The sequence below is a fragment of the Phyllobates terribilis genome, unplaced genomic scaffold, assembly GCF_046119375.1.
Source record: "Phyllobates terribilis strain yellow unplaced genomic scaffold, ASM4611937v1 Scaffold_9__5_contigs__length_417890890, whole genome shotgun sequence".
NCBI lineage: Eukaryota > Metazoa > Chordata > Amphibia > Anura > Dendrobatidae > Phyllobates > Phyllobates terribilis.
This window is the reverse complement of record NW_027362769.1, coordinates 372,838,871-372,859,043: the sequence shown is the minus strand read 5'-3', so window position 1 is coordinate 372,859,043 and position 20,173 is coordinate 372,838,871. Positions and strand designations below refer to the sequence as shown.

General features: G+C 45.0%; 1 protein-coding gene across 2 annotated transcripts in view; it reads left to right on the top strand.

The window, feature by feature from the left end:
- PRKCB (protein kinase C beta) overlaps nt 1-20,173 on the top strand; it is a 116,335-nt gene that overhangs the window by 7,360 nt on the left and 88,802 nt on the right. The gene's annotated exons all lie outside the window — the stretch shown is intronic.

Genomic DNA, 20,173 nt, shown 5'->3' with positions numbered 1-20,173 from the left:
CTCCTCCTCCTCGTCGTCGTCGTCGTCGTCGTCGTCTTCGTCCTCCTCCTCCTCTTCGTCCTCCTCCTCCTCTTCGTCCTCCTCCTCCTCTTCGTCCTCCTCCTCCTCTTCGTCCTCCTCCTCCTCTTCGTCCTCCTCCTCCTCTTCGTCCTCCTCCTCCTCTTCGTCCTCCTCCTCCTCTTCGTCCTCCTCCTCCTCTTCGTCCTCCTCCTCCTCTTCGTCCTCCTCCTCCTCTTCGTCCTCCTCCTCCTCTTCGTCCTCCTCCTCCTCTTCGTCCTCCTCCTCCTCTTCGTCCTCCTCCTCCTCCTTCTCCTGCCTTCTGAATTCCTCATTCACTCTCTGAAAAGCTGCTAAAATCCATCTTGGTTAAAACGAGACTGAGATCTTGCTGAGGAATCAGATTACTGCTACCTTATGAAGTCTATGTAGAATGTAGGGCTAGCTGAATGAAAGGTAAAAACACTAACACTTACAGACCTGTGCTGCTGCTTTCTAGTAAGTATTTTATCTTGCCTTAGAGAGCTGGATTCACAGCATCACTGCTCAGTACTTCTGTAAAATATTTTTCATGTTGCTGCTTATATGTACTACACATAGACAGGAGAACTGGAATTCTTCATGTCTGTGTGTGCTGTGTATGGGAGACTTCAAAGCTGCTAATATCCACCCACTAGCTCAGAGACTATTGAAAATGAGAGCCTGCAAAGGGAAAAACTTGTGAAAATGCATACATTGGATTTTTTTAATGGCTGCTTCTCCTTTTTTTCGTGTACACTTACTTTTACGCTCCTTCCTAAATTTCCCATCTCCTTCACTCAAGTCACACAGTGGTTTTAGACAGAAGGGAGGAGCCCGGATTTGCAGCCATGCTTCCTGTGATCCCTCCACTCATTCCACGTGAACTTTGTAGCATCAATGACACCACTTTAGTGTGTCGGAATCTAATATTGTTGAATGAGAAAAAGCTAATTTTTGGTAAAGGAAACTTCAATTTTGGTTTGAGCATAAATTTCAGACCTCTTTCCAGCCACAGCCCGGACATTGATCTTTTGGGTTGTTTTGGGTTCTTCATTTCACTCATGCTATCTCTCTTATGAATCGGGAATGGCGCTTTCCATCTGTATATCAGGCCTGGCTAAGTATAACTCTAAGCATCCTTCTCAAGCTTTATCTTTGACTCAATCAGGCTGCAAATCTCTTCACCCCCCTCCTCCTCCTCGTTGCACCCTTACCGCTTCCTCTTGTATGTAAAGAAGAATAAATACTACACAAATTTGAAATATCTACAAATAAAAAAGGCCATGCCTGTACATACTGGAAGGGCAAATTCTGGTTCTTCCACCATCTTGTGTACCTATAAGATGAATGAAGCTTTTTCTCTGGGCATCTGCCCATGTAGAAGTACTGTTGCAGTAACTTTACTTAATGGGGTTATTCCCATCTTCATGGGTATTGTCAGATAGTGCAGGTAAATACAAGCAATTTTGCAATTTATAATAATATATAATATTATATATAATATATATTATTTAGAATAATATTCCCTGAACTTGGTGCTGCTTATAACATTATTATTTTTTTTTTTACATGCACTAAGGGTTGATCTATGCATTCCGTCAGTGAACCGAAACAATCAATGTTTAAATTAAGGCTTAAAATATATAGTGGGTTTTTTTTTTACGGATTTGTATTTTTTTTCTTTTTTTGCTGATTTTTAAAAATGTGTCAAAATCACAGTTTTTTTTTTTTTTTTTTTTTATTAAACAAACGTGATTTTTGCCGCCTTTTAATGCCTGTCGTTTATTGCAGAGAAGGAGGTTCTGTCGCCTTAAAATGTCTAATGTGTCATGTCACTTCTGGGCAGATGGCCATAAAACCCAAGGACACCCCCTGTACTTCAAGGTTGTTGCTATAGCAGGTGGTAATAAATTAGTAGATGCCATTAAGGTGCTGCGGCGTTTATTAGTACGGCACTGAATATGGAGGGTAGAGTGTGTGTATGGGGGGGGGGGGTTCATTGATCTGCATCTGGCTGACCCTCTGATCCGAACAGCTTGTAAAATGGAAGCAATTAGTTTCCGAGACGTAATGATAGATGCCTGCTAGGTAAACGGAGCCGTGCCCGATGAGTCTTAGCTGGGGCCGAGATACGATCTGATCATGTTGTACTAGTCTCATTCATACAGAATCTCGAAATCCTACACTATCGAAACAAAATGCAATAGTCTTGACATCAAGAACATTCCCTCCCTAAAATTTTTTGATATTTTTGACCAACTTTTCTTTAATGTGTCTTTAGTCTAACATTTGTATCCCTAGAAATTATTTTAGTCCCCTCCTCTTTTCTTCTAGGAAACACCCCTGAGCATCCTAGACATGCTCCCTTTTATGCAAATATACTCAAGGCCCACCACTTTGTCCCACCCATGAGATACAGTCCTGGACTATGGGCAGCTTTTGTGAATTGTGACTGATCAGTGACTTTGGGATGTGTTCGCAATTCTCAAGGGAAATGTCATCAATCTTGTCCTGAGAGTGATTTTCTTCTGAGATTTCGTACTCTGTTAAACATATTTCTTCTTACAGTCATTTATAATCCATATTTTTTGGGTCTTTCAGATTTAAAGCACAGAGAATGAACCTGATGGGAGTATAATAAGATTGTTTCGGATGAGTAATGGATATGCACGGAGCATAAATCAAGATAATTCTTCCCCCATACACCTACATAAAGTTTATTTTGTCGGGTTCAATAGAAATATTCAATCCCGATCTTCCTGGTTCCTAAATGCCAGATCGCCAGTAAATATATGGATGCCACTAATTCTTTCTAAATCTGCTATAGACTATAATTACGCTTTGCCACTGTAAAAGTATAACTAGGTACAACAATTTTTCGCATCGGTTAACTTCCTCATCAATTTGTTATTGACCCTTTTTATTGGGTTGTCCAGGATTTATGAAACAAGCTGCTGTATTCCAAAAGGCAGCGCCTCCCCTGACCATGGGTTGTATGTGGTATTGCAGCCCAGCACTACAAGGACGGACGTAGCGCTGTTTCTTGCAGAAGTCAGCCATGTTGTTCTAATCCTGTACAACCCCTTTAAAAAACAAACTCTGCAGTGTATCAAATGCCGTATTTTTTTTTGATTATAAGACTCACTTTTCACCCCCCCACACAAATTTGGGAGGAAAAAGGGGGTGCGTCTTATAATGCGAACTTACGGTATTTTGCCTGGGAGGGCGGCGTCGGATCGGGGTCCCAGATACAGGAGGTTGGTGGTGGCAGCGGCAATTGGGCGATGCTGCAGCCCCGTCCTCAGAAGTCGGCGGTGAGCGGAGGCGAGGTTCCGTCTTCCAAGATCTCGTCTCTCCAGATCTCTATCTGCGTTTTCTCCGGCGGCCATTTTACCGAAGCACAGCAAATGGCTATTGTACAGGATGGGGAACCTCGCCTTCGCTCACCGCCAACTTCTGAGGACTGGGCCGCAGCATCGCCCCGTTGCCGCCGCCACCACTAAAGCCATGAATCTGCGACACTTCTTCTGAGGGGGCCGCAGCATCGCCTGACTCCTGTCGCAGCTGCCTCCAGTCTCCTGTATGTGTGATCCCCCCCCCCCCCCCGCTCCACAACTGTTGCCCCCCAGGTAAAAAGGATTATAAGGTGCACCATTTTATTTAAAAAAGAAAAAAAAAAAAGTTCCTATTTTGCACCCCAAAATTTGGTGTGCGTCTTATAATCTGCAAAATACGGTGCTTATTTTCCCCACTGTGTGAACAGCACGTGCAAGCAGTCTTTTTTGAGCATTTTTCTTATTTTTAAGCCATTTTCACACAAAACAGTAGGAAAAAGCAGTGTGAACAGGCCCTAATTTCATGTGCAAATGGAGTATTTTTCCTGTGGTTTTTTTTTTTTTTTGGAAGAGGAAACTGAACAGAAACTTTAGGCTATGTGAACACACAGTTTTTGTTTAGGAGCGTTTGATGCAGACACTGAGCAGATTCTTTCTAGTCCTCCTCAATAACCTGACCTCAAGGAGGATTTGGAGACTTTACTCTCCGCTTCTGCTCAAAAACTCACTAAACTCTTACCTTTTAGGGTATGTGCACACAGTCTTTTTGTTGACTTTTCGGAGCAGAAACAGGCGGAAATTCAAAGTTGTGTTTTTTTTTTTTTGAGATTTGGAAAGTTTCTGCTCCAAAAACTCTTCGGAAAGGTCTGTGTGCACATAGCCTTATAGTATGCTCACACTAAAAGTTTTTGGAGCAAAATCTCTGCAGAAGTAAGCAGAAACTCTACAAATCCTCCTCAAAGACTCCAAAACTTCAAATCATCCTAAAAAAAAAAAAAAAAAAAAAAAAAAAAAAAAAAAAGGCAAAACTCCTTAAAATTTAGAGCGTTTCTGTTCCAAAAAGTCAGTGTGAACACTGCCAGCTGTGTGCCTGGCGCTGAAGGCTACCATTAGCCGTGTTGGTTGTATCACTTGCCCAGCAGTTGCATTAATCCCTCTTAAGCTCCTGCTCTTTAATTGAGGCCACGTGTAACAGAAGCCGCGGTGACACCGGGGTGCAGCTCCCGGCGAGCGGCATGCAGCTCACTGCATCTTGTCTGCCATTGTACACCAGTCACTCATTAGATCTGCGTCTCAGGTGACTCGAATGCTTTTTTTTTCTCCTTCTAATTTCACACATGGCCTGCCAACTTAATCCAGAACTAATTAATTCTTGAGCCGTTCCCACGAAGTGGCGCTCTCCACACAATGACACGTGCACCCGATCGCCCGCAGAGCTTCGCCTCCTATTTTGCAAATTTAATTTGGCTTTATTAAGGTCATTATTTCCTGTGTCATAACGCTCTGTCCAAGGGGTTAAAACCCCGTTTCTCGACTTGACCGACTCCTGGGTATAATGAAATTCTTGGTCTGCAACACATTCGTGTTTGTCTTCTGGACATTTTTTAGTATTTGCACTGCTATATAATCATTAGGCTTTCTTCCATATCCACTCTTGCCCATAGACTATGTAGGGTATTGCAGGATGCCCTTTTATACCTTTTGTAGCTTGCAGAGCTGCAACACCAAACACAACCTCTGGACAACAGCGGCGCTGTTTCTAGAAGAAGGCATGCACAATCTCTTACAAAGATGCCGGAAACAGCTCCTTTCCTGCCCATATGTGGTATTGCAACATGGCACCATTCACGTTAAAAAGTTGCCACTGCAGCGAGGTGCCCCTATGCCTTTTGTGACGATATAGTGTAAAATCTTAATTATGCCAGACATACTTTCTGATGGCAAGAGCAGTATACCTTTATTTTTATGTTGACTTTTTAACCTGTGTTCTTCTTTAGTTGATTAACACAGACCAGTATTTATATAACCCTGAATGTTGAATTATATTCGTTTGGAAACTATCATGTTTACTATGCTAATGACAAATTGTACTAAAAGTCAGCTAGATGTTTATTTACAATAGCCCCTGTGATACCAACTATGTAAATTGTTTAGCTCAAACAATGAGACCTGGTGAGCCATGCACCTTTACCTCTTACCTGTGACTGATGACCTTACACAGATGTAAATATAAACAGAGATGTCTGTAGTGGTGCAAGCAGAATCAAGGAGACTCAAGAAGACACTCCGAGAACATCAACTTGGAAGTATGGCTTTATCCAGAGAGACACAGATTTGGATTCTACATGATTCCAGCCAAAGGGTATATAGCCCTGACTGGAAAGGGACGGATCTGCTCCATTTACCATCAGAAAGACATGGATACATTTTTGGGAGACCAGGTTGGGTTGATGAAGTCACCTGGCCCCATGGACATATTGTTTGGGGTTGCCAGGAGGGACCCACAGGTTGCCTGGAACTCATAGAGACATTCGGAGAAGCCAGATTGGAACCCGCCGGTCTTTTGGCCCCATGGAAACTCTCAGACAGGCCAAGGTGGGACTCTGTCTCCAGGCCTTGAACCTCGATGGGCTGCTAGCTTCCTAAACTTGCTGCTACCTTCTCTCTGTGGGGGCCCGCCAGAAGCAGGGGGGCCACTGGTTGATGTAGTCGGCTCTGGAAGTCTCCAAAGTCACAGCTGTTCTATCCCAGGCGGGCGGAGAAGGAACGGGTGAGGCTGTGTAATGTTGCACCATCTTGGGCATTTGCTGGGACTGTTCTGTGTGTTTTATTGTCCGCTTTGTGGTTCAATAAAGTACTGCCACGCTGTTTTTATCCTCAGCCTGTGTTGTCTGAGCAGTGTTACGCCCACGGACCACCCCCATGTCTTCACACCTTTTTTATAGGGGTCTTTTTCATTTGGTATATCAACTTTGCTACAGTTAGAATGGTGTCATCCCCACAGTGAGACCACTTACCCAAAAATTACAAGTGTGGCCACGGCTCTGTTAATTTTCCCTGCACTCAGCAAATAGCGGCCATATGTTTGCCCCCCCCCTCCCCACGTACCGGGAAGCTCGCCCACATTTATATAAATAGTATTCGCTTTCTCTGTATTCTGCAGATGCGTTCTTCAAATGCTCAGCCTTGCAGAATCCATTGTCGTTCATTTCCTCTTTGCATTTCTTGAAAGGGGGAATTGCAACTTTTTTTTCAGCCCTTATTCCGATGTTGAAGTGTATCTGTGCGGCCGACGTGAAGCAGAGGCTTAGTATAGCCAGTTTTTGTTTAGGTGTTAGTTTGTCAGCCGCGGTTGGTGGAACGCGTTGTGTTAAGTGTCGAGTTACCTCCTTACCATGCAGGACTTCTATTAACACTTTGCAGAGTTTCTCGTTTCTTAGGAGGACGCCGCTTTATCTCTGAAGTACAAGGCTTTCTTCCATGGAATTTGCGCTGTCAAATCTCTTAATGTTCGACTCGGTAGGCGGACGAGCTCATTGTCTGTTAGCCTAAAAGATGAAGACTGGATTGATTAATCTTGCTACAAACTCAGATGTAAAGGTGTTAAAAAAAAAAAAAAAAAAAAAAGCTCTACTTACCTTCCCCTGGTCCATCGTTGAGTCTTCACCACTGCAAGTTACTCTATTCTCCCTATTGGGGAAAAAAAAAAGTGAGACATCGGGAAGAATTTCTATCATTTGCACGTGCACTTGTCAACAGTTACTTTTAAAGTGTTTGGGCAGCTTGTGGATCGATGGGAATCCTGGAGTGACTCCCATCACTGAAAAAGTGATGATGTTAACCAGCAATATGTCCGCTCCTTTAAAGGTAACACATCAGCACGTTTTTACGTATGGAAAGTAACAAAATACTCAACAAACACCCAAAACTAAAGTACTGCTACCTACAGGGGCGTACATTGATAATTAATATTCTGCGGCAGGGCTGCGGAGTCAGTAAGCCAAACCACCGACTCCGACTCCTCAATTTCCGGCCTCACTACTGAGCGTGTACATAAAGTGCAGCACAGATTCATCTCCACTAAAAGCCGAGATCCTTAGATCAGGAACAGAACAGACATTTAAAGGACATATCATAACTTTCTTATGAAGACCTTTACAGCACATCCTGTATTATACTACTGAACCCAATTTATTATATATTTTAGGAGTCTGAGTCGGTCCATTTTATACCGACGGGGTCACAGAAGAGCAGATCTCACAACTTTGCAGTCCTTACAAAGTATAGTAATTTTCCTCCTATTAAAGCCCTCGATTCCCCTTTTTATTACACCCATAAAGTATGATGCTAACAAAAGTGCCACCTAAACACCGTTTGATACACCCACAGTGAGTTCTTTCACACTATCCTCCACATGCACAATATGATGGCCCTCCTGTACCCCACCTCAACTCCTCCGGCGAAGTATGGTGACCCCAACACTGTATGTTCCCCCATCTGTGACCCCCACACAGCCCTCCATGCAGTATATTGGGCCTACATACTGTATAATGGTCCCTAAACAGCCCTCCACACAGTATGATGGACCCCACACAAACCTTCATACTGTATAATTGCTTGCGTAAAGTATAAAGGCTCCCACATAGCCCTACAAATATTATTATAATGACCCTCCAGGCCCCATATTCCTCCATATAGTATAATGCACTCCCCATAGTCCTCCATATAGTATAATGCACTCCCCATAGGTCTCCATATAGTATAATGCACTCCCCATAGGTCTCCATATAGTATAATGCACTCCCCATAGGTCTCCATATAGTATAATGCACTCCCCATAGGTCTCCATATAGTATAATGCACTCCCCATAGGTCTCCATATAGTATAATGCACTCCCCATAGGTCTCCATATAGTATAATGCACTCCACATAGGTCTCCATATAGTATAATGTACTCCACATAGGTCTCCATACAGTATAATGCACCCCATAGTCCTCCATAGAGTATTATGGCCACCACACCACTGATTAAAAAAATATAATACTCCCGTCTCCTCCTTGTTCCCCTGCTGCTCCGTTCTCTGCAGTGAGCTTTCTGAACCGCCCGTAAATCTCAGGGCAGTGGGCTCCATGTAATGATGTCTTTGCGCTCGCTGCGCTGAGACATCAGACGCTAAAGAATGATTGGAGAGGGAGCGTCATCCTGGATGCCTGATACTTTTAACTGTATCCGCATCCAGGATGTCTATACAGTTGGTGCCGACACTGGCTCACATCCCCATAGCAGCCGCGTTGGCTGCCACCATTGGTGGTACTCCACTGGCTACCTGTATGACCAAAGTGCTAATTAGGCTGGAAGTGCAGTGGGGTGTGTCAGAGAATTTGGTCTGCTTTTTTCCAAGTGCATTGACACGCCCCCAATGCACTTGCACCCTGATTTGCATATGGCTTTTACGCTAGATTTCTCATGATTGGCACATCGTATCTCTACAAATAAAGATCAGTTTTATTGGGGGACAAGCGCCGATTCAACCGTACCACTAGAACGGGAGAAAATTGCTAACATTTATGCATTAGCAGGATCTATTGTAAGTACTGTGGCAGTGATGATCCCTACTAGTTGGCAGCCGGCCGGGAAGTGAGGATGGACAAATACTGTAGTAAGAACTTGCGAACATTTGAATTTTTAGTTTTATTTTTTTTTCTCAATCACTCTCTTTACATCACGTCACAGATGGGAATTGAGGATAAGTGGAGGTCTTGTCGCCACAGTCACCGCTCAGTCATTCGTAAGTGTTTTTAAGTGTAGATACATTTTGGGAACAAAAGCAGATCCCTCGGTAATTACCTATAATCTGCTCGTGAGTCATGAAAATCTCCTGCAATTTAGTCGCTTTTTTTTCTCTCTCAAGAGCTGCGTCTCCATGCTGTGGACTGATCTTTAAAGTGTGAGATGGCTGGGACTTGTAGTCCCTGCTGGGTTTTATTGCAGTTCTTGCTGTGATGCCGTTTACCTACTGCATGATCAGAGGCCATCTGCACGAGGCAGAGGCCATGACAGGTCGGAGGCCGCTGATGGGAACATGATATGTTCAGACGCGGCAGCTAACGGGAAACAGTTGCAGCGGTTGGGGGGGGGGGGTGAAAGCAAAAGTACTGACATCCTCTCAGAAAAGGTGCCACTTTTATCCATCGGCAATGTCTGGTGTTGCAGTTTTTAGCTGTGCAACTGAGGTGCAATACCAGACTTAACCTATGGACAATAGTGCCGCTGTAAATCGTACACAGTGGTCTAAGCAAACTGACATTTCAATCCGGGGTGTAACTACCAGGATGGCAGCTATAGGGCCCAGCAAGTAAGGGGGCCACATCCACGTAGACATGAGATGCAGTTATGGACCATGTTAGGGGGTGTGCAGAATTGAAGGTGGACCCTTTCTAAAATTGTGTTAATTCCAGCTCTTCTTTTTGTATTATTCTTGCTCAGCACAGTGTATTACCCTGCGCTGTGCCATTGCTGGGTGCCGTGTTCCTTGCGCTGTGCCATTGCTGGGTGCCATGTTCCTTGCGCTGTGCCATTGCTGGGTGCCGTGCCCCTGCGCTGTGCCATTGCTGGGTGCCGTGTTCTCTGCGCTGTGCCATTGCTGGGTGCCGTGTTCCCTGCGCTGTGCCATTGCTGGGTGCCGTGTTCCCTGCGCTGTGCCATTGCTGGGTGCCGTGTTCCCTGCGCTGTGCCATTGCTGGGTGCCGTGTTCCTTGCGCTGTGCCATTGCTGGGTGCCGTGTTCCTTGCGCTGTGCCATTGCTGGGTGCCGTGTTCCTTGCGCTGTGCCATTGCTGGGTGCCGTGTTCCTTGCGCTGTGCCATTGCTGGGTGCCGTGTTCCTTGCGCTGTGCCATTGCTGGGTGCCGTGTTCCTTGCGCTGTGCCATTGCTGGGTGCCGTGTTCCTTGCGCTGTGCCATTGCTGGGTGCCGTGTTCCTTGCGCTGTGCCATTGCTGGGTGCCGTGTTCCTTGCGCTGTGCCATTGCTGGGTGCCGTGTTCCCTGCGCTGTGCCATTGCTGGGTGCCGTGTTCCCTGCGCTGTGCCATTGCTGGGTGCCGTGTTCCCTGCGCTGTGCCATTGCTGGGTGCCGTGTTCCCTGCGCTGTGCCATTGCTGGGTGCCGTGTTCCCTGCGCTGTGCCATTGCTGGGTGCCGTGTTCCCTGCGCTGTGCCATTGCTGGGTGCCGTGTTCCCTGCGCTGTGCCATTGCTGGGTGCCGTGTTCCCTGCGCTGTGCCATTGCTGGGTGCCGTGTTCCCTGCGCTGTGCCATTGCTGGGTGCCGTGTTCCCTGCGCTGTGCCATTGCTGGGTGCCGTGTTCCCTGCGCTGTGCCATTGCTGGGTGCCGTGTTCCCTGCGCTGTGCCATTGCTGGGTGCCGTGTTCCCTGCGCTGTGCCATTGCTGGGTGCCGTGTTCCCTGCGCTGTGCCATTGCTGGGTGCCGTGTTCCCTGCGCTGTGCCATTGCTGGGTGCCGTGTTCCCTGCGCTGTGCCATTGCTGGGTGCCGTGTTCCCTGCGCTGTGCCATTGCTGGGTGCCGTGTTCCCTGCGCTGTGCCATTGCTGGGTGCCGTGTTCCCTGCGCTGTGCCATTGCTGGGTGCCGTGTTCCCTGCGCTGTGCCATTGCTGGGTGCCGTGTTCCCTGCGCTGTGCCATTGCTGGGTGCCGTGTTCCCTGCGCTGTGCCATTGCTGGGTGCCGTGTTCCCTGCGCTGTGCCATTGCTGGGTGCCGTGTTCCTTGCGCTGTGCCATTGCTGGGTGCCGTGTTCCTTGCGCTGTGCCATTGCTGGGTGCCGTGTTCCTTGCGCTGTGCCATTGCTGGGTGCCGTGTTCCTTGCGCTGTGCCATTGCTGGGTGCCGTGTTCCTTGCGCTGTGCCATTGCTGGGTGCCGTGTTCCTTGCGCTGTGCCATTGCTGGGTGCCGTGTTCCTTGCGCTGTGCCATTGCTGGGTGCCGTGTTCCTTGCGCTGTGCCATTGCTGGGTGCCGTGTTCCTTGCGCTGTGCCATTGCTGGGTGCCGTGTTCCTTGCGCTGTGCCATTGCTGGGTGCCGTGTTCCTTGCGCTGTGCCATTGCTGGGTGCCGTGTTCCTTGCGCTGTGCCATTGCTGGGTGCCGTGTTCCTTGCGCTGTGCCATTGCTGGGTGCCGTGTTCCTTGCGCTGTGCCATTGCTGGGTGCCGTGTTCCTTGCGCTGTGCCATTGCTGGGTGCCGTGTTCCTTGCGCTGTGCCATTGCTGGGTGCCGTGTTCCTTGCGCTGTGCCATTGCTGGGTGCCGTGTTCCTTGCGCTGTGCCATTGCTGGGTGCCGTGTTCCTTGCGCTGTGCCATTGCTGGGTGCCGTGTTCCTTGCGCTGTGCCATTGCTGGGTGCCGTGTTCCTTGCGCTGTGCCATTGCTGGGTGCCGTGTTTCTTGCGCTGTGCCATTGCTGGGTGCCGTGTCCCTGCGCTGTGCCATTGCTGGGTGCCGTGTCCCTGCGCTGTGCCATTGCTGGGTGCTGTGCCATTGCTGGGTGCCGTGTCCCTGCGCTGGATTTCTGGATTTACATATTTTTAGTACCAGAAGTCTCTGAGGAGAGTCAGAGATTTGATCTTTCCAGGACCTAGGTAATGGAAAATCAGTAGTGATCCCACATGAAATGTCTTCACCATTGTGATCTTCTTGCACATATCAAGAGGTTATTTTCATGTGGATGACTTTTTGCGCTATTTATTTTTTTTCTATTTGAATGCATGTTTTTAGCTAAAAAAAACCTTTTTGCTATTATCCTTCATTCTAAAGTTTGCACCTTTTTGCCTTCTATATCCTCCGTGTTACACTGTGTTTTGCTGGCTCCAGAATGACTTAACTGAGAATCCCGTCATAAGCTCTAGTTTCAGAATGAGCTTACTGACGGTTATCTTTCTTCTGAGCTCTTTTTAGCTGATTTATGACCAAAGACTTCAGCTCGTCTTTTTCGTTTGATCGGAAATCATCTGAAGAGCTCAGAAGAAGGAAGAGAACGGTTCTAAACTCTGCTTTCAGAATGAGCTCACTGAACGGGTTCTCCTTTAACTCATTCTACAGCCATGTAATGCAAAACTATGGTAAATGTACGGTGTAAACATTTTAATAAAACCCAATAGCAAAATAGTTTTTTTTACTTTTTTTTTTTTTTTTTTTAAATATTAAAAAAAAAAAAATATAATATATATTGCCCACAAAGGTGTCCATATCCTTTATAAGTCTTAATCCTGTAATCTTGTGATGGAAGCCGCACGTAAATCAAGACAAGTATAACCCGCAGAGAATAAGCAGAATGTCTTCTCCGCGGATATTTTAAGAAACAGAAAGTGACACTTTCTTTCTTCTGAAATGCGTCCTACACAGCGTTGAATGAGATGGTGCGTAAAGACATGTTCTTTCTTCACCACCCACCAGTAAACGCAGCGCGTTGTAATAATGGTTTGGTTATTTTACTGAAATAAAGCTGGAGACAAGCAGATTATTCTCTGACAGAAGCACTTAGAGATGACACGGCACAAGTCTGTGTGGGGAGAAAACCTCTCAAGCGTTCTTGTGTCAAATCCGAGCTGTCCATTACCCCCCATCACCTGCTCCTTCTTACCTCCCATCTTTCGTCATTAAGTCGTTAAACCAGTCCAGAAACGAGAAGGGAAATGTGAAATTTCCCCACATTGCATCCATTTATTTTTAATTATCCCCCTTAGTTGGGTGACAACCCTTGTGCTATGCAACCCCACTGGTGGACAACCACCCAACAGAGCAGTTGGGAAGAACCAACTGGTTCTGAGAAGGTTGGCAAGAACCTTCTCAAAGTTGGCCTTTCTAGAACGAAGGGTCCTAGCTCCAGTCCAAATGAATAATCGTACCAAACCATTATTCCTGACCTGTCAAACTTGGCACCATGGTTTCAGACATGAAGAAGGATTCTGTTGGCATCTTCTAAACCCACGGGGTTATGGAGCCTTCAGCGAAAACAAAACCAACTCTTTAGAGGCCAATGGCGGTGCACGCTACTGCACTCTGGCCATTTCTTGTCTAATCAATTTATTCCTGAAGATTCCAAGATACTTTTATGGCTACCACCAGGGCAAATGTGGCTCCGATATATCCTTCGTAGTGGGTGATGTGACCTCTAGAACCCACATTGATCTTGAGACCAACTAAGCTGAGTTTCCTACATATTTTTGGGCAACGGAAAACCCATAAATGGACCCCAGCTATCAGTGTCAGACTGAAGAACATTGGGCCCACCAGAGGACTTGATTCTGGGGGCCCACCTTTCTCCCCCACTCAAGAGCCCCATAGCAGCTGCAAGGTTTGCACTATGAACTCTCCTGAAGGAGAAGCCCATCGGAGGATTCTCCGGGTCTCTGGTGGGCCAGTCCAACCCTGCCAGCTATACACCAATGGCGTGTCCTCTTTATTTCCTGGAATGGTGGGGTCTCGAGAGTTTAAGTTCTTTCACCGTGAATTTCTTTACTTTACTAAAATCCTCTTGCCCTTTTGGATTTAGTTCTGTTTTAGTAGAGGAACCCTCCATTAGCCGGAGAAGAGAACATAGTGTATTGATCTGTTGGTGTGCTACTAAACCCATTATGGCATACTAAGAGCCTCATCAGGTTCTTGGCTTCCTTGACAGCACATCGGCACCTCGAAATTACGTAAAGGACTGATGGTGTAACAGAGAGGACGTCTAACCGTTTAGATGCCACAGTTGCTAAAGACTGCAGCACCGAAGGGATTAACTGCTGGGATATGAGTCATGCTCAGTCCCGGCAGTTGCAGGAAGGGTTAAATTGTATATCCTGGTTGGCACCAACCAAGTATCAAAGTGGCTTAGCTCCTGAGCCTTACTCGTGTGACGTACATGTACATCATTACAAGGAAACGTGCTCATGATTTGCTGGGATTTTGCGTAGAATTGACACGGATTAGCTCCTTTGTAACTGATAAGAGCCAATCTAAACCGTCGTCTAGGCGGTTGATAACCAGTTAAACCAATTAGCCAATTTGCTCGACGTTCCCGGTGGCCATTTCTTATTTTTTTTGCAAATTACAGATCTCTTGTGCCACCCCGTCGTCGTCTCCTTTGGGTGCCTGGTGGTTTGCATCACCCCCGGTGTGTGTCTGATAAGTTTATTATCCAAATAATAATAATGGGAATTACAAATTAACTGTCTAATTGGGCAACCAAATAAGTAGCAGCGGGGCCCGTCTTCTCCGCTTGTAATTGGTAGCGGTGCTTTCTACCCGTCCCCCGTGTATCCGCATTACGCAGAGTTCAAGGCTGCCTCTTGAATTTCGATCAGGTTTATTCCAGGGCTGCAGTATATTAAGGGAGCAGAGAATTATCCATATGCCGGGTCTGACAATCTGGTTCCAATTATACGGGGAGGATTTCTCTGTTGCAAATTGACTTCTGCTCAGTTATTTCCATTAGGATTGCAGTGAACGCGTAACATGCAGAAATGTTTGTGCCACCTCTCCCCCGCACCCACCATACCTTCTCTGCACCACGTGAGCAGCATGCAAAAAGTTACCAAAAAACTATGGAAGATTTCTCTTCGAAATTGCCAAAAATTATAGATGCTTAGATGTGTTGCATTTCAATAAGGGGATAAGCCATTGCTGGAAAACCTTGGCGCCACTTAATTCATGGCTTGATAGAGCAGTGGCATAGGACATGCATGTATATGTAGTAGATACATTTTGTTTTAAGGGGAACTATCACTCGGTCAAAACTGTCCAGTCTTTGTAATTATTTTATTCCCATCATTCCCCTAAGTATTCAGTTTTTCATTTTATTAAAATCCGCCATACGGTTGCGGAGATATATGCCTTTTTACTTTAGGGCTAACTTGTATGGTTTTTAAAAAGGGGTGTGGTTTAATTATGCAGAGCAGATAGACACGCCCCGGAGGATCCCGAGAGTCAAATTAGCACTAAATAAAAAGGCTTGTATCTCTGTAACCGTGTGGCGGATTTTAAAGAAACAAAAAAATGAAATACTCCGGGTAGCAGTGGGAATAATAAATTAAAACTGTTCACTTTTGATTTGGTGATGGGTCTTCTTTAATTTAAATAGGACCAGTCATATGATCAGCAAAGGTCTTAACCAGCATGAGATCTGGTGGTGGTGAGATCTGTGTGACGAGGGTAACTTGATTGCCTGTATATTTTGTGCACTTATTATAATGCATGTTTAGACAATGCCCTGGTTGACGGTGGTTCCCCTGTGTACCCTTGCACTTGCCTTTTATGTGATCACATGTGTCCCAATATCCTAAATATAGGTGCCAGCAGCCAATGTTAAATAAGTTAGAAATGAGCAATTCTATTTGCGCTGCCTTGGTCCAGCATCCTGTCCAGTCCTGCGTGATAGCAGGTCTTCACCCCTTCACCCATAATCCTCAACCTAGCCGGCATATTTGGCGCTGATGGACTTTACTAGGCTCTGCATCTCCAGGACATCACTGGGCGCCAAATGACTGAGGATGCCGTGCACAGAAGTGAAAGCGACTGCCAGGGTGCAACAGACACGGCTGGATGTTGGACCCAGGCAGCGCAAATCAAATCGATTCTTAATTTATGCAGAATAGCGTTTTTATTGTTGTTTTTGTTTCGCCAGTTAACATTTCAGTGCTTTAAAAAAACAAAAAAAAAAATCTGGGAATGGGGACAACGCTGTGACTGGAATGGTAATAGTCAGACAAATGTAACACCAGCGAACATCTGTGCAGGAGGAATACAAATGCCCTGCAAGGCTGTGAGTGTTCAGTGCAGGGCCCCTCACGGCCCGACCCGGTGCTGGCGCTCATCTGTGCTTGTATAATACCCTGAAGGCGTCTCCATCATGTCTGTACCACTGCCCTTGTGTCTGACATCTTCCCTTTACTTCTCGTTATTTCATTCAGGGTTGTCGTTAAATATATCCGAGGCCCCCCGAGGAGCCTCTGCTTTTTGAATAGAGGTTATAATGCTGAATATTTTGAGGGGCGCAAAAATTTAGTATCAAGTTTTTTTGTTTTTTTTTAATCAAATGGGTATATAATCACACCATTGTTGATGATCTGGAATGACTGTGGTGGGGGACTATAGAACAACGGTCAAAGTTGCCTCCTACATTGCTAAGAGTTATTGCTCTGAGACATAGAAACTATGTTGCTACTATATTTCAAAAAAAGTTTCTGTTATTAGGAAATCTTACAGTAAAGGAAGGTACTTGGCGCATAGATTGGCCAATATATGTGATGGGGGACTATCATTTGTCTACATGGATGATCATCTGTAATTATTTAATCCTCTTGTATTATGGCATTCGGTCTGGCTCTTTTCTTAAAGGGGTATTCCCGTCTCCAAGATCCTGTCCCAATATGTAGTAGGTGTAGTAATAATAATAATAATATTAGCAAACACCTCCACTTAGAAATGTAGTATAGTTCTTCTGATTCGCTATGTCTCTTTGCTCATGTGCAGGCATTGCAGGACCTTAGGTATCCATGGTTACGACCACTGATAAAGTGAGTTCGTTAGCTAGCTGCTAGTGGACGTAACCATGGATACCTAAGGTCTTGCAATGCCTGCACATGAGCAAAGAGACATAGCGAATCAGAAGAACTATACTACATTTCTAAGTGGAGATATTTGCTAATATTATTATTATTACACCTACTACATATTGGGACAGGATCTTGGAGATGGGAATACTACTTTAAAGATTAAAGATATTAGAAAATGAGCAACTTTCTAATATCTTATCACAGAAATGTTTTTTTTTTTTTTTTTTTTTTTTTTTTTTAAGTCTGCGCTTGTGTTACATAAAAAAAAAAATCTGGAGGACATAATAGTGGATTGTATCATGCTGTTTATTCTCAGGAGAAACCACCGTTAAAACAAAAGAAAAAAAAAAAAATCTTATTAAATTGTAGTTTTCCTGATGAAGTTTGGTTCAACTTCGAAATGCGTTGAGCATAAACTGCAGGGTACAATCCATCATTACATCCTCCATGTTATTTTGAATCTAGCACAACAGCGCAGACTACTACTCCTATCCTCCAACCAATTGTTCTACACGGTGGTATCTCCTGACCTGAGAGCACTGCGGCAGCTGTCATATTTTGATTTCTCAGTTGTAGATCATAATAACCCCAAAAGGTGAGTAAATTCTTTTATCTCTCACCTAGATTTATTTCTCCACCAGGAAAAACCCTATTGCCCTTTGTGTCTTTGCCCCCTTCCTTTTGTGTCTTTGCCCCCTCCACTGATTTCTGTATTTAGTGGAGACAGATTTTCCCATTACTAAGATAGGAGATGACATTTGGTGCTTTTAAAATTCTATGGAGGAGGGAGGAGCTAGAGGAACACATACATTCTGGAATGACAGTTACTATTCTCCATAGAACTTTATGAGCACCAATTGTTCTCAGTAATGGGAAAGTCTGTAGTCACTGAAGACAAATTTTACCTGTGAATAATTGAGATTTAATGAACAGTCCGAGAGGAGAGAAAAGCAGATTTCTTCAATAAAACACATATTACAAAGTTTCTTATTTTCACGTGTACTAGTGATTAATGAAGTAAAAAGAGGCTTGGTCTTTAAGGAGGTTTTGGGAGTTCAGAAGAGCGATATATGGAACAAAACGTTAAAACTGTGAAAACTGTTTATTAATATCTTTTCTGCCGTGTTACAATCATTTGACGTTGCTAAGTCCTGAGGCTGCACTACTGAGACCTGATGACGCCGGGGGCCCTTCTGATTTGTCAGATGCCTTGCTGTCCAGACTGCTATGGAGACAATGAGGCTGTCAGACCCCCGACCTACTGTCCCACCTGATGGTTCGAGTGATGATCTTCTGGGGCTTATAAAGGGACTGTGTCATCAGATCAAATGACCTGTTGATTAAATCCTGTTTTTTGGGGTTGCATGTATTTAAAAAAATAATAATAATTTTTGCAGTAGTGTTTTGGTTTTGTTTTTTTTCCTTTTTAAAAAAAAAAAAAAAAAGTCATCTTGTAATTTTCACTCTGTCCACTGGGGCTTTTCATTATTTTGTGCGATTTCAGGAAGCGTTTTCATCAGTCTCCTTATCAGAGGCTGGATTACAATGACTGATAACACCCTGTATACACAGGAGCCCAGCAGTCACTATAACTCAGACGACCCTTGTTCACATTGACTTTTGCACACGCTCATTAGATGCTTTCATACAGAAGATAGCTGGGGGCCGTCCATTGCAGCTAATGTACATGTAAATTTCCTGAAATGGTAGTGTGTGTGTGTATATATATATATATTTTATATGAAAAAAAATTGGCCGGTGTGAAAAATTAAGAAATTTCTAATTTATTACTTTTAATAAAGATTGTTATTATGAAAAAAAAAATGGCAATTTTTAAAAAAAAAACACAAGAACCTGATTTAAACAATAAGACATTTTCTGACGACACAATCCCTGAGCGTCCTGACCTGGGTATATCCACTCTGGAGCGGTCAGTCTCTCTTCCTAAAAACCTATTTGATTTTTTTTTGTTTACACATTTGTGACCTACCCCTCCAGTGCCATTTTAACGGCTGCCGTAGTTTACCGCTTTCCCCCATGGGCACCGCCACGCTGGGTCCTGGTGATATCTGAGCTAAAGAAGACCTAAGAGTAAAAAGAGGGGTAAGGTATGGGTTGGAATTTATTTATGGGGGAGGTTTGGATTAATTCGAGGGGAGTGGGCCCAATTGTGATATTTACTTTGTAGTCAATATCACGGCACCATTAGGTCCATTTTTAGTTTCAGAGCTCTAGGAAAGCCATAATCGTGGCCAAAGGAGAGAACCCAGCGGCTTGTCAGTTAATGTAAGTCGTTGTGCTAATGTTTGGCATTGCCATACGGACGATTAATGCCACTTATCCCTCCCCACCCCCTTTCCCAAAAAAAATAAAATCCCCGAAGAGCTTTTGCCACCATCGCAGGCTGCCGGTGCCAGCGGCGTGTGATAAAGCTGTAGCCTCCTGTCAGGATGCAATTATTAATCTCCCCATGCAGCGCGGGATGCGGCGGCGCGGCCGAGGACGGTGCCAGGTGCCCCCCGAGAGGCTGGGAGGTGACGGCTAGATGTATATTTAATGTTGTGTTCAATTATTAAGTCTGAAATGGAACCTCAAAGGGTCGCAAGGAAAAGGTGTAACGTAAGACGGAGCGGGGGGCGGCTGACTTCTAAGAGGCCCATTCTGTGCCAGTCAGGCTGAAAAAAAACAACAAAATGGTAATGAATTCAGGCAGCAGGTGATCGGCGAACGGGGATCAAGTGCGGAGGGCACCGGCTAATAAAGGGTGGCACTCCCTGCTGTGGGCATACATCTATTGTCTGTCCCTGACCTGACTAACCTTCTGAAAACGTTAAGACAATATAAACTTTGTTTTCAAGGAAATTATTTTTTTCCTTATTTCTTTAAAAAAAAAAAAATCTTATTTAAAGCGGCTGTGCACGATCTACAGTGCCTGTGTAGAAATGATCTGCAACTGATCGTAGGGAATCCTGCTAATTGGATCCTCCCCTGCGATCAGTAACTCAGCAGGAAAGTCTTCAGTTTCCCTACAGCATAACTGCAGGACAAATGAAGTATTACACAGTTATCATTGAAATCAACCATGCCGGGTCCTCCAGGGCAAACGTTTCTTTTTATATCTTCTCTAAGCGAAAAGATGAGGGTCCTGAATTAAGACCCTCTAGGGAATCCCCTATAATGTGAAGGCCGTGATGGTAACTTAGTCTTGGCACTG